This window comes from Sitodiplosis mosellana, unplaced genomic scaffold (assembly GCF_009176505.1).
Source record: "Sitodiplosis mosellana isolate CC-2019 unplaced genomic scaffold, AAFC_SMos_1.0 Smas_scaffold_6167, whole genome shotgun sequence".
NCBI classification, from domain to species: Eukaryota; Metazoa; Arthropoda; class Insecta; order Diptera; family Cecidomyiidae; genus Sitodiplosis; species Sitodiplosis mosellana.
Genome location: NW_022601408.1, coordinates 4,071,538 through 4,087,159, shown reverse-complemented (window position 1 = coordinate 4,087,159; position 15,622 = coordinate 4,071,538).

The window sequence follows — 15,622 nt, the reverse complement described above, 5'->3', positions numbered from 1 at the left end:
GAGTATTAAATAATACATAACCAACATATAAAATCAGTGGCGTAGCCAAGGTTCCCGAAATCCGACAGCCTCACTGATTTTCTGTACAAACAGATAGGAAACGTCAAACAAGAAAAATAAAGCGGCACCTGGAGACCGGTTGGAGAAATAGAGGATAACGCACATAGTTTGCTGTAACAAGTACGCGTCTGTGTTAGTTCGAACATTGAAAGTATGACACATTGCACTTAGTCCTCAGGCGGCGCTGTATTTGTTTACCATTTTCAAGATCAGAATGGCTGAATTCCGGAAAGAAAAAAAATATTATAGACTAAAGAAAAGATTACTACGAATTATTTTTAAAAAATTCTACACTGTTACACATTTCACTAAATATACTACGGACTCCATTTGCTCTGAAGTTTCACATGATTTTGATTGAATTTTATGTCTAGAGATGGGTGTATGTTTCACTTTTTTCATAAACATAGTTCTCGATTTTCGCAAATCAGATATTATATGTTTGTAGAAAATGAAAATCCCAAACATATTCAATAAATTGTAATCTTCTTTAGCAGATAGTGTCTCCAGAACCATTGTGCAAAAAAAAAAAATTCGCCTCCCCCCTCGAAAATCAAGTCACTCAAAAAAAAAAAACCTGAAATTCATCTCTGGCTACGCCACTGGATACGATATTTTACTCTCATCGTATATTTTTTGATGTTCGGTGCTGCTGTAATCGTCTTGTTTTTATTTATGTGTTTATTTTGCTAGTTGCGTTTTTTCCTCGTATTTCACACGTTACAATGCTCCTTTTTTCATTTCCATCACGTAGCGAAAATTTATTTCTGGATTCACCAAATAGGATTTTCGTTATTCCTGTCGATGCTCCACTATTGTTGGTACTTCTGTTCGTTGTTGTTTTCCTCCTTCTCTTCCCCCTTTCGTTTGGCCCGTTTTTTTTTTCAACGTGGTCGCTTTAGCCCTGTTATGTGAATGAATGAATGTATTTTCAATTTCAATCATTTTTTAATTGAAATGTGAATTGGAAATATAAATCAGAGTGAACAAAAATCACATACACACAAATAGATGATGCCATTATCATCGTCACTACCATTGTCTGTTTGGAACCGTTCAATTTCTGCAGAAAATGCGGCAAAAGCGTTGAACACATACACACATCCAATATATTTAAACGTGCATTCTAACTGAATGTTCCCCCAACTTTTTTTTTTATTTACGCTACGTTGATGTGTGTGTGTCGCGTGTGGTGCTCTTTTCCTGTCGTTCGTTTCACGTTTTCACCGTGTCAGGAAATTAACGTGTTAATGTTTTTGAAATACGCTTAATTTAAGCCATATCAACTTTTACTATTGTTCATTACGTTTCGTGCGTTCGTTTCTATATTGTTTTGTGAACTTTGGTTTTGAATTGGTTAAATATCCATTTCATTTCCAAATGGCATATGCAAGTATAGTAAGACTGTTTTTTTTTTTTCAACAAACATTAATTCAAGTCCTTTCATTTGCAGTCAAATTTCTGTAATTGAAAAAAGGTATGAAAAATTACTTCGTCTGTTCTGTTCTCTTTCTTATTTTAATCTTGAATGTCAAGAGACGATTGAAGTGCGAACATAGATGTGATGTTTCTTTCCAGTCGAATGGAAACATAAAATTAAATCAATCAGGAAATCAAAGAAAAAATTCTAATTACAGTTGCCTTTTCCTTTATTACAGGCCAATAATTAAAAGTTTCTCCTCAGTTCACTTGAAAATCAATCATTATGCTCATTCGCTTTACAAATTGTAATTTTTATTGGCACTTTGGGCAACTATGTTGCTACGGTAATAATCACATAATACGCAGAAAAAAATGCAGATTTACCAAAATGTAGAAAAACAATGAAATTAGTTGAAATTTCTATTCTCTAGACCAAAATTAACTCTCGTGGAGTTGACAAATTGTAGAATACAGTATCATGGAATATTAAAACGTACTCATCTGAAGTGGTTGATCGTACCATTTCTTTTACAGTTCGAAATAAAACAAAATGATAATGAACTGAGATGAACGAGACCAAACGCCGGTCTCCTAGACCTTCAAACTAATTTCATGGACTTTTCTGCGATTTGGTGATTCTGAGTTTGTGTGTGTGTGTGTGTGTGTGTGTGTATTATTGTGAACGACAATCTTCACATTAAATATGTGTATGATGATAGCTTCAAATTTCGATGAATAGATGGCGACTCAGGTGTATACGTCAAATCTTTATAATGTATTTATACAGGAACAAAGCGATCCTGGTTCATCACAACTGATTGGCAAACAATTAATCTGTAGAAAAACAGAAGTTAGTCACGCAATGCAGTTGAAACGTAGTATTGTGAAATTGAATAATGTGAATGAGAGAGAGAGAGAGAGCGCACAGCTAGACATAGTTTGAATGCCTACGCGCGCAACGTTCTGAATGCTTACACGCGCAACGAAAACGGAAAAATCATGTATCGAATGTATTGAGCAATAATAGCAAAAATCCTTTTCATTATTATTATTGGTTTTTCGTTACAAAGTACAAAATCTTTTTAGATTTACGCCGTTTTCCTTTTCGTCAAAATGTTGGACCAGTCAAGACCAACGAACAAACGAAAAGGAATAAGATATGTTACATTTTCGAAATTTCTCCGTTCGCTTTATTGTCATTCGATCGTTAAATGGGCGCTGAATAATTAACTGTGAGTCGCGTATTAGTGTCGATCCAGTAACATTGACGTCGATATATTCTAGCGTCGAATCGACTGATTTCCCGGAACGATTTTTCTCCACTTCTTCGTAGTAATTGATTTTATTTTCAGCACGGTTTATTTTAACAAACTAAACCCATATTACAAGTTTAAAAACCATCTGAATAGTTTGTTATGGTTGTTGGGACTATTTGACATTGCATCTATTTGAATTCTTTGGCGAATCAACAGTTGGAATTAAATAATTGATAAATATATATGTAAATTTTATTGCGAATTTTTTTTTTCATTTTTTTTTTCTCTTCTTTTGCACACATCGTCTGAGTAATCGGTCGCTACATATAGGCATAGAGTCATTTAGTTGCGGCTATAGGTAAGTTCAAGTCAAATACAAATTTTAATCATTATGTACATATCGCCAGCCTCGTGCACCAATGCAAAGAGAATTCGTTTTTTCTTTTGATCATACGGTGCGCACAAAACTAACAAAACCGAATAAAATATGGTTTCACGATGAATTCGTTTAATGAGATAATTTCTGTATTTTGGTGTGGTCAGTGTCATTAAACGCACTTGTTACATTTGTTTACATTTGTTCGGTGTGTTCTGTTCACTTCAGTATTTGACGCTAGTAGTAAGTTATCGAATACAAAATGCGCATCTTATGTTTTAAATGAATATCGATTGCATCGTTGATTTCGCCGTATTCGTAAAAAGCGCCCAGCGGATAATACAACGGTATTGATATGAAATACTTTGGCAGCGTTTTTATTTGTTAAGTGTGATTAAAGATTACCTGGAAATGAATACTGGACTTTTGGCAGAATGACTACATGCTCAAGCAGCAAAATTCATTCTTGAATCTTCATTTGGTTGCGATTAATTAGGGCGAGCCGACAATTTGCTGTTGTACCATCTCTGCCTTTGTTTAAATCGTACAACGTTGTGCATCGAGAATAAAATGTGATTCGTTTTCTTTTCTACATGCGAATGAGGGAAACGTAAAAAAAGACAACTGCATGCGATTGCGCTGGCATGAAGCCCGACTCTGTGTATATTCTTGAATTTTTATTGGTTGTGCGAGTTTTTGAGTACATTTTTTTTCTGTTTCACATTTATCTCATTTGTTTGGCGTTGTGGGAATCTGCACCCAGAATTACGTATTTAGCGCTACGTATGTATATTGGTTGAGTAATTGGATTCATTTTGCCTCTACACAACTTTTCTCTCGCGTTCGATTGTTTATTTGTTTATTTCTTTATAAACATTACATGAGTTGCTCGCTTCGTTTTTTCCGTTGAATGGTACAAAAAAGGCACATTACGTTGACACCCCAGAACTTGCGTTGCAACGCGACTGGTTGGATTTACCACTGATCATTTGATGCAGTCGCACCAAAGACTGGAATCATTTGATATTTATTTTTGAACAATGTCTATGAACTTATCGAAGGCGCTGCCTTTAGACAGAAGCCTGAAACGGTACAAATAATAACAGGGATAGTGTTACACTAACAATAACATCATTTACAAAGCGAAGTTCGTTCAAACTTGGTAGCATAAAAGAACACAATCGTAGACGCACTCAGCTTGCGTTCACATCTTGTCGTTAAAAAATGTGGCGCTGTTGGTTTGACATCTTCCCATTCAGACGGCTGCTCAATAAAAAGAAATACGCTAAATATATACGGCGTGTATTCCTTACGCACGCAAAATATCATTTGCAACAATTGGGGACAACACAAAAAGCCATTTAATTGTAATCATTTTCAAAAATTTCCAACGATCTCAAAAATATGCACCCAGTCTTCATTCTGTGTACTAATTACTGAACAAGACATAGGACAAAATTGCTTCATTGAACATGAACATCAAAGTTTTCATTATAATTTGAAATTAAAAATAATTCTCAACAAAAAGAAAATTGTAAGTGGGGAACAAACACATTTTGGGGGGGGGGGTAGGGTAACGCCGCTCACACTTCAGCATAAAATAGAGCATTCAATGATCATCGATTTTCCACTTAATTTAAATCCAATGACAGCCGTTGTTCTTTTTCTTTGCTTCGATATTTCTGTAATTTTTTTCGCGCCACATTTTACCTAATGATTTTGATAGTTGCACGATTTTTGTTTGACTTGTGTCGGACTATTCATGAATGTAGTGCACTGTATTCTGGAGCTACTTTCCATTTTAGTGCATGTGTTATGGTGTGGGCACGTTTATTTGTGCATAGATTGAGAATTCACCAATAATAATTATAATGTGAAAATAATTTGAAAAATTACATGCAAAAATATTGTCAAAAATGGGAAATAATGCCGATTTCGAATAATGCGAATGCCTGGAAAATGTCAGAACTCGATGATTTCAATCATTTGTCAACATTAAGGTTCTTTCTACGAAATTTTACAATGAAATCTCTACATCTTAACGGGGCGGAAAAGTTCGCATTTCGTTTGAACGACAGTAATTGTTCAACTTGCCTTATTGAAAGAGTGATTGTCATACCTTTGCCAATGTACAATGTGTATTCACGCTCGAGATTTTCAAATATATTACCTATATTTGTTATTAATTAGTGTTAATTATAAAACTCTTTGTAATATGATACGGAACGTCTGCACATTCACTGTGAGCACATTAAGAATAGCGTCAACATCATTCACATGCGCACACGTTTTTGCTGGTCGTGTCTTTTTTTGTTGTTGTTGTTCTGTTAAGTTTTTGTATTTGATGCTTGATGATAAAATCAAGCAAAAAGTGGAAATCAAATGGATGCAGATAGTGAACGCGTCTGAACAAGCATGAGATGGGCAATGTGACAACAACGTAAAACATCGCCCGATTGGTTGGATGCAATGGCTATAAGCAGACTAGGAGTTTTAGGCGCGCGCAGATAATATTTAATCAGAATCGAGCGAATGGAGCAAGAGGAAGGTGGATATAAGGCAGAGAGAGAAGAAGAATCGAAGGACTAAATGGTAATGATCGAAAAAGATCGCACGCTAAAGTGATATCGTGCTATGAACAATTGCACTCATTGGGCAATTAATTTCAGTTTTATTAAACATACATTTATGAGTGTGACGCTGTGGAATGAAGAATGACCACATATCTTCGGCTTTGCCAATCTCTCTGTGCTCCCTTTTTTCTTTCATTTTCACTCGATCGATGGACTATCTTGGCGGTGTTTCGTATCGATACGGCAAATCAAATGAGTATAATCGTAACGCAATCACTGTAATCACATCGTCCGCCGAGTTGTGTTTTTATCACTTTACTACAGCATTTTATGGGCATGTATAAATGGAGTACGCGCGCATATCGCCATATTCGTCTGTCAATAAAATATTACATTTCAGGCTAAATGATGCAAGCGCGCACAAGTCTTTTTCAGCTCCCGCTCTCCCTCTCTCTCTCTCTCTCTCTCTCTCTCTCTCTCTTCCATTTGAACAAGTGGCATTCCATCTGAAATTTTTGGTTATTGGTTTTGTGTTCGATCACTTGCTGTTGTTTCGTCAGATATGCTTGGCTTTTTACGGATGCACCACATATATGATGAAGTTTATATGAACGCGTACCTACATAAATGATCCATATCGCTTTATTAGCAATGTTTGCATTTGTTTTCAACCATAATTTTTGCACACATCCACTGATCTGCTGTTGATAACGATGTGATTTCAAAAAAAAATCCACCGATCGCGCTTCTAAACAACAAATCAATACAAAATGCCAAATGTGCGACGCGCATCAACGAATACCAAATCTGAAACGCTTTTCATATTTATGTCTTTGTTCAGGAATTGATTGCTGCAATCTAATTGGCTTCTATCGTTACATTCGATTTTCAATAACACATTATTCTCGCTGCAACAAAATCTTCGTTGCCAACTCACTTGCTTCAAATGCACTTTCAATGGTTGCCTGTATGATGGGTTAACATGATACGCTATGCACTGATTCACGCCATGAAACATATTCAATTCGAATGACGGCAGTTGTGTTGTGCTATGATTTCGGTTGGTTGTTGTTCAACCGCCATGTGCGAATGTGTGTCTGTGCATGTGTTTGCTCTCCAGCGACTGCCACGACAGCGACAACAACATTTTTTAACCATCTAATTAATTCGAAAATTAATTATGTACAATCAAATTGTAGTGTAATGTGTAATGCTTGTGCGCTGAACGGAATTTCGCTGTCGCGTTGGCAAGGTATCGTCTCGTTTTTGAAATACATTCCATTGGCTGGTAAAGACTTCTCTCACTCTTATCTGGTGCGGCGCGCACATTCGTATGCTTTTCCATCTCTGCTCTGATGCTAAACTGTTTGTTTCGAGTTGCTTAACCGTTTACAGAAAACTTGTGCCATTTTCGGTTATAAACGATTTTATCTCTAGCCTACTGCTACTTCACCCGATGAATATGCGCATTTTTCTTGGCGATTTTTTTCTGTTGTTTTTGTTACTGCTGCAATTCTTTCATCTTCTCTTTTACACCAATTTACCTTTCGGATGAAATTTTTCGTCCATGTTCTGCTTCATTTTGCCAATTTAACTCGTTTTGGCATTTAACGATTTTAATCAAAGTGTAAAATGATCACTGTTTTATGCTTTATATAGATGCCACATGAGCAGTAGTTCGCAGTTTTTTTTTTTTGTCTCAAAAGCAAATAACATGTAGTGAAAATACTCAAACCCAACGAAACCGAGTGCTACGTTGACTCTCCGTTAAGCTCTCATCAATGTGAAGAAGATTCGTTCAATGTTTGTTTTTATCGAGGATCAAAACTATCTAGTGCTCATGTTTGCACGCAATAGTGAGAAATGAAGGTGAAGCAATCAAATTTCATCTGTGTTGAACATTCTTTCCAAAGAACCAATTCTTAACCAAAGTATTGAAAGTTAATAACGCAATTCCTCCAAAAATGTATGCAAAATGAGCTAAACAAGGTGATAACCATGTACTGCAGAGTTATGACCGTCATATTCCGTCACAAAGCCATCGATCATCACGTTTATGGGTTGACCACAGAGCTGACATAGGCACCTACGGGGTGCCGGCACTTACTACCTTGAGTGCGCACCTAGTACTATTAGAAAAAGAATTAAAAATAAATCTATGATATTTAGATGACAAAAAAAAAAAACAAATTTCAAAACATCCTAAAATTAAAAAGTATTATGAAATAGTACTAGGTGCGCACCCAAGTAAGTGCCGGCACCCCACCCCGTAGGTGCCTATGTCAGCTCTGTGGTCAACCCATGAACGTGATGACCGATGGCTCCATGACGGAATATGACGATCATAACTCAGCAGTACATGGTTATCACCTTGTTTAGCTCATTTTGCATACGTTTTTGAAGTAATTGCGTTATTAGATTTCAATACCTATGTCAGCTCTGGTTGGCCATGCATCCAAATTGGCACTCATACCTAAATAAAATAAGATATTTCATCAAGAGTACGTCCAAACGCAGAGATCGCTAATATGTATATATATAGGGCGTTTCATAATTGTGTGTCAATCTCTCTACCACAGATTGCTTGGCTCACGAGGAGTAAAAAAGTGTATGGGCACTTTTCCCCCAGAAGCCGTATTGGTAAGCGCATTTTTCGACATAAACTCATCATTGTTAGATCTTTGAAAAGATATTGAGGCCCACTAGACCATCCAGCCCAAAAACACCGAAAAAGTTCGATTGAAGGGGTTAAAATTAACCTATACCGGAAAATACGAAAAATTGATGAAAATAGTTAATTATTTCAAGAAAATGCGTTATTAGGGTATCGTTTTTTCATCACAGATCGAAAGATCGTACAATTTCAAGTCGAAATGCCAATTTTCAGAAACTTATTTCGACGTTAACCCAAGAAAACTGCGAACCAAAGTGGTTCCATTAGTACCCATTTTTTGAAGGTTCTCAGATACTAATTATATTAAGTTACGAATTTTAAATGAATTATAAACTGAAACTCGATCAATTGGAAAGTTTAAACCACATAAAAATGTATTATATATTTTGCTACTGTTTTTCTGTACCGATAGAAAATGTGAGAAAGAACAAAAAGACAGCATGAAAAACCAGGCAACGCAGTTAAATCTTTGACAGGTAACCAAAAAACGCAAATAGAAATGCTAATCAGTTTCATTGATTTTGTTTAGTTTCGTTATTTTTTTTTTGTATCTCTTTCGTTGTTTTAGGCTTGACAATGATGAAATTCGTCTTTCTTACATATCTCAGGTGATAAATGATCATTATATAATCTTTCCAATTAGAGAGATGAATAAATTGGCTCTATAATTAGCAGATACGAAGGATTTCTATGTATGAATGTCTGCATATAAAATAGTTGCTCAGTCGTTTGCCTCAAGCCGTTTGTTTGTATACGAGTTTATGTTTGCAATATCTTAGATTCAAATGTTATGATCGACAACCGACATAGAATGGGAAGACATCAAATCGACGCATTTGGAAAAGCGATGATGGTATTTTTTTTTTTTCATGCAACATACACGATTTTTTATTTGGTTTGTATTTTATTTTTATGGGATTGGTGCCAATTTGGCACAAACAAATGATTTTATTAAACTTTGTCGTTGAAATTAAGTTACGATGAAAGAAGAAACCAATTTTATCACACTCCGAAACCGAGAAGAATTTTCGACTTGAAAATATAGTTGTTGCTGTAAACATTCATAACATACAACACATAGTTAAGTTTACCTGTATAGTCCAATTTCTTGGTTTTAAGATATAAGTTTGTATATTTTTGTCAAAAAGAAATATTCTACAATGAACATTATTTCAAAATAAACATCTTCGTTTTGAGTAAAATGACCAGATCTTCTATATTAGGTAGGAGACTCCCTAGGCTTAATCGCAATATCTCGCATTCTGAGAATGATCGCCGACACATACACTTGGAAAGAGGAGATGGATAGCTAGTTTTTGTCAGATTTGATTTTAATTTTTTTTTACCGGGATTGGTCACATGAAAAATTTAATTAAAATCACATTTTATAATTACTAAATGTTGAATATTTTTCGAGTTTTCCAATAATTTTCAACCATTTTCACAAATTGAACGTATAAAATATAATAAAAAAAAGAATTCGGCAATTTTTTTTTGGAAAATTCGGAAATTGAAGAAAAAAAATTTCAATCAAGTTTGAGGGAAAACGGAAAATCTGGGGAAGTAGAGACCAGATTCATCCGATCGGGCGGACAATTTTATGGTTCTGGTCACCCGGAGGGTGAGTTTAGTGGCTTAAACCCATTCGTTTTCGAGAGATGGGCAAAAAACTTGAAAAATTCCATATTCCTCCTATAAAATATAGGAAAAATCTGGTCACATTAGTTTTGTGACAGACCTGGAGCTTTACCAGAAATGTATGTGCTCCTCTCTCCTTCTTTTTCCGCAACATTTTTTTCACTCCTTTTGTCATTTATTTTATTTGCATATAACATTTTTCGACGACATTTTATTGGCATATTTGGTTACGTTTTTTTCGTAATTGATATTGTCATGAAGCGATTGCTAAAGCGTAAATTGAATCGCTTCTTGGACATTGTGTATGAAGATGACCGGCACGGTCAATCTGTGCAACGCTATATCTTGGCTATTTAGTTATTTACAAAAGGTGCAAACAATAATTAATGAAAACTAATTTATACATTTCTATTTAAAGTCATGAACAAGTGTGTGTGTATCGCACAGACTGATTGACAATGTTTAAAATGACCAAGAACACGTTTATGTTGACGTATGTGATGCTTGCTGTTGATCAAGCTTTTTCAATATTTTTTTTTTTGTTCACAGCATTAACGTGGCATTGCACTGATTTCAACTCATAACTGTTGCGACGAACAGTCGCAACGAAAGCATCGGCAGCAAACAATAACATCAACAACACCAATGGTGCGCCATGTTTACAGGACAGCAAGAACATATTTGCCAAACGATATTGCAAATCAGCGTGATGATTATTATTATTGATTGGATTTATTATTGGTCAATTCTAAATAAACAAAAACATGGGCGAAGAAAAAAATCAAAACAACAAACATAATATAACACTTTAAAAGATCGTGATGAGCTGAGGTGCAGCTGTGTTGCTGCTTGAATTCACGTATTCGCACAGCACTGCGCACGTATCCACACCTTAATTAGTTAATGGTTAATCGATTATTTAATAAAGTAAAACCTTTTAAGTTTTATTTTCAAGCTGTGTTCCATTTCATTCAATAATGAATAATTACTCTCGAGAAATTGAAGAGAAAAAAAATTGAGATCGAAGCAAGGAAATGAAGCGGGCTGACCTCATATCGCGCACAACCTTATCGTTCGTAATTTTCAATCTCACAGTTTTCTTTTGTGCTAATTTTTCAAATCGAATGTATGGTCACTTGGTCACCATACCAGCCACCAGTTAGCCGTCGGCGATGGTGCAGATAAGGTGGAAAAAGAAACGAAAATTCGATTGAAAGAATATTGTGTTTGCACATTTGTGGTACGGAGAGTATGAGAGTGCGTGCTCAATGTGCATATAGATAGCGCAACGGAACGACAGTTCAAGCATATTTTTGTGTCTTGTGCATTTTCCAACTGCTCAATTATTTCACTTGACCATCGTTTTTTCTGCATCATGCATTGAACAACAATACATGTCAATCCAATTTATAAACTACACAGCCCACAGCGTCTGTGAATGCGTGGGCAACGAAAGACGTCGAACCAAATATAAAAGAGTCCGATAAATGACGTTACGAGCATATTAATGAAAAACGTTTTACGGTTAAAAATTACAAATGAAGTATAATTTTCTTGTCGTACACTATTAACACGAATCAAACTGTAATATTGTTATGATAATTATTGCTTTATTTTGTTCGTGTATTTTAGTAAAAACTTTTTTACTTGATGCGTAACGATTGCCAGGCGATTTAATGAAAAAGATTCTTTCATTTTGTTCAATTTTAATTGCTTTATTGCTGGGTTTTTTCCTCTGCTATGCATAGTCTGTGTAAATAAAAAAGGAACATTCCGGATTGAAAATGGAATGATAGTCAGTTATTTATTTTTAATGATTTTAAAATCTATTCAGTTCAATTTTCAATGGTATATAAAATATTTTCTATTCAATCCGAAACATTATGCTGTGACGTCGAATTGACGAGAAATTGAATAAATTTTTTTTAGTAAGTTACAATTGCAGAAAGAACGCATTAATTAAAATTAAAGAGTGCAATCAAATTAAATTCAACCAATTAACAAATGATCTAAAATAATATGCAATCAATTAATAAATTCAAATCACATTTAAAAAAAATTACAGTCTCACATAATATTTAAGGAATTAAAAAAAAAAATTGTGTCCTCTGTATATACAAATAATGAACATTATGGCAATAAAGAATAAGAATAAATGATTGAAAGTGTAGCCACGAACTTCACCGGTGAATGTTTCATTTCAATATGGTTCATTGCTCTTATAATCGCACGCTTTGTTTTTTGATTGTTTTTTCGTGAATTTGATCGGTTGATTAGGCATATTTTTCGAAACTCAGCAGTCTTTAAATGTTTTTTTTTTTTTTTTTTTGATATTCTGAACGTAATAATCATTTCACATGCACTAAGAGACGCTCATTGAGCGAGTTCCAAATGCGCATAATAAGTAAAACCCGACCTAAAAAGACCGTCATTGTGACCGTTTATTCAAAACAGAAATTATAATTTATAATAAAATTTTCGAAAATGGTAAATGGCAATATATACTCGAAGATGCATAAACTATAACACACAGATGCACGCACACGGACCAAATGAACGAAAAATGGCAGAAGAAAAAAAGTCATGATTGAGGATTCAAGCAAAACAATGAATGTAAATAAGCAATAAATGTTGTATTGCACGCTTCTACCCAAGGGAAAATCACAAAATAATGAATCATATTAACCCAAGATGGTTCATCATTTACCGCGGGACCCGCGGCGCGGGTATATGGGTAAGTCTATATGGGTATATGCTAAAGCGTATACCTTTGCGTCAGCCAATGCTTCAGTACCAGCAGACGCGTTATTTAACGCAAAAGTATATCAATGTATATATACTTGTCTGTACTCAGTATAAAGAATACGATGGATTGGTATACATTTACATCATTTCTGATATTAACAAAGTAATAAGAAATGATTTGCCCATTGGCTTTTACACATGTTGATACATAAGAAATAAATGTGTCTCGTGTGGACTTGTGTGCGCAAAATTTAGTTAGTTCACAAAGAACCAAAAAGAACAAAATTTCCCCAGAATATTTGAGAATTGAATCGAAGCATGGCATTTGTCTACGAACAAAGAGCAACACTGCAAGATTTTGAACCAAAGCGACACAAAGCAAATGTGAGAAAAAAAAGCGCAACATAAAAATTCATGTTGCAGTTTAACACCGAAACTTTGCTTTGTGGCACATTGTTTCTCAAATTGATGTTGTTGCTCGTTGAAACCAATTCCGGACCAGATGCAGTCTGTTTCAAAACAATGATAAGTTGATAAAGAGCGCGAATTTTGATGTGGCGATAATACTAATGGATTGGGCACATTAAATACTGTATTAGAATCGAGAAAAAAAATTCAACTTTTTTTTTCGATTTTTTCCTGTGTTGGACCGTCTACATGGGAAGTTTGTATTAAAACTCTGGAACGCCGCTGCTATTGCATTGGCTTCTATGGCCTAATGTACACATGGAAATATCTCGAAAACGGCTGGGTTAATCGGCAAAATGGACCGTGGTGTTACTCCCTGAGAGACACCCGGCTGGTTTAACGGCCTAGAATACAAATCCGGTGGAATTTGGGCTGATCCATGGGGTTTCAGGATTTGGAGAGAATAATAGCATACAAAGCGTTTGAAAAAGTTTGTTTGCTCTCTCTCTCTCTCTCTCTCTCTCTCTCTCTCTCTCTCTATCTCACACTCTGTTCCAGAGCTGTGAATTTGATGGAAATAACACTCCTGTTTTTCCTAAAACGAAAAAAATCGTTTATATTTCTTCCCGTTGTTTGCGTTTTTTAAAACGGCTCCATGAAAAACGTTTTTTTGAAACACTGACAAAATAAAACGCGTTTGTAAACCCTACTTATACATAGTATGTCGCAAGCATAGGTATGCAGCCAACAGCCGCTGTTAAAAACCACTGTTAGACATAAGCGGCTACGCAGCCAGCAAATTCACTGCTCTGCACACTCCTTTTTTCTTTGTCAGTACGGTGTTTGGCAAACGATGAGGGACAGCAATCGCTATATCTATCATCGCCCTAAAAATGTGCACATAATCAAGCACAACACCAACACATAAAACGGCAGATAAAAAGAGACGGAGTCAGCCCCGATCGCAGCCAATTCATAACCGCCATTCGTACCGTTGCACACAACAAAATACGAAAAACAATCCGAACGCAAAAAAAAAAACCAAAACCCTTGTGCAGAAATGAAGCATTACCATTATGCACACGTATATCGAGAACAACAAACTTATTATCGATCATCAAAGCTTCGACGTGGACAGTGTATATAATTGGCTCGTTAGCCATTTCGAACAATAATACATAATAAAAAGTCAGAAGCAATGAAAGGCAATGAAGCCACGATGCGCTAGCGCTCGACCGACCGACCAAGATACCCAAAGCTATTCGCGTATTACACGCATCGATTTGAAACAATGAATGAATAAGGATACGACGAAATAAAAGGAGAAAAATAAAGCAAAAACTGAAACAACAACAACAAATATATACATAAAAATAAAATGGTAAGAAAAGAAAAATTTTCGTCGAACGTGTGACGATTGTTGATGTAATTACGGCAACTACTTCATTGCCTCATCGTTCAACGGTAATGACACCGCATTTTATTTATGATTTTATTTGAATTTAATTTTTTTTTTTTTCGCGCAGCGACAACAAAAACGAACAACAGTCAACAAAAACAAAACGGAAACGTAATTTTCATGCGATGAAAATATTCAGTGGACTTTCATTTGTACGTTGATTTGCCAATCGCGAAACGCATACCAATGTTTATTGTTTCAATTATATTATTGCGATTGTGTGACTGTTGTTGTTATTGGTTTTTTTTTTCTTTGCTCAATGGAAAGCTGTTGAACGCGGCCAATGTCTAGCCAATGTCCTTTGGAAAATGTATGTGTGTGTGTGTCCAAATTTTTGAACTTGAAACTATATAGCAGCTGTTTGAGACAAAAAGAATCGAACTGGTTTGTCAATTGATTTAGAGCATATGAAAATTTGCCCGATTCACTACACCTGTGTAATGAAATCGGATCTGTCAATTTGATTTCATTGGAATCTAATTAGGCATTGACACAAGCATACAATCGTAGATCGTTTGATTACACATTGCGCATATTTGAGCATTTGGATCTTGCAATTCCATTTACTATTTCATATATGAATTTTCTTCATACAATCATTAATCTAATCGATGTTCTGTTTTCTTTCATCTCATTTCATTCCATTTCACGATCGATTGTTTCGACTTTGTTTCGATCTTTTTATTTTACTCTCCATCAAATCATAAAGTAAGCGCGCACCAGTTCGTTTATTTCCAGCAATGGCGCAATTATTAGCTCACTGAAAAACATAGTTGTCAACGAACGATTTAGCGAACGCAGCTATCGCTTCATTCTTTTCCATCTAAAGCCGTTAAAAGATTATTTGTCATGCATGAATTATATATCAAATAAAAGGTTTCTCCTTCCTCTTTCCAATGAATATTTAAACACTTTGTTGATTTCGAAGACCTATGCTGGTAAATTGACTTTCGAACATTGTGAAACTATCCTTCGCTACTTTAATGAACATTTCACCGTTCGAAACTTTCG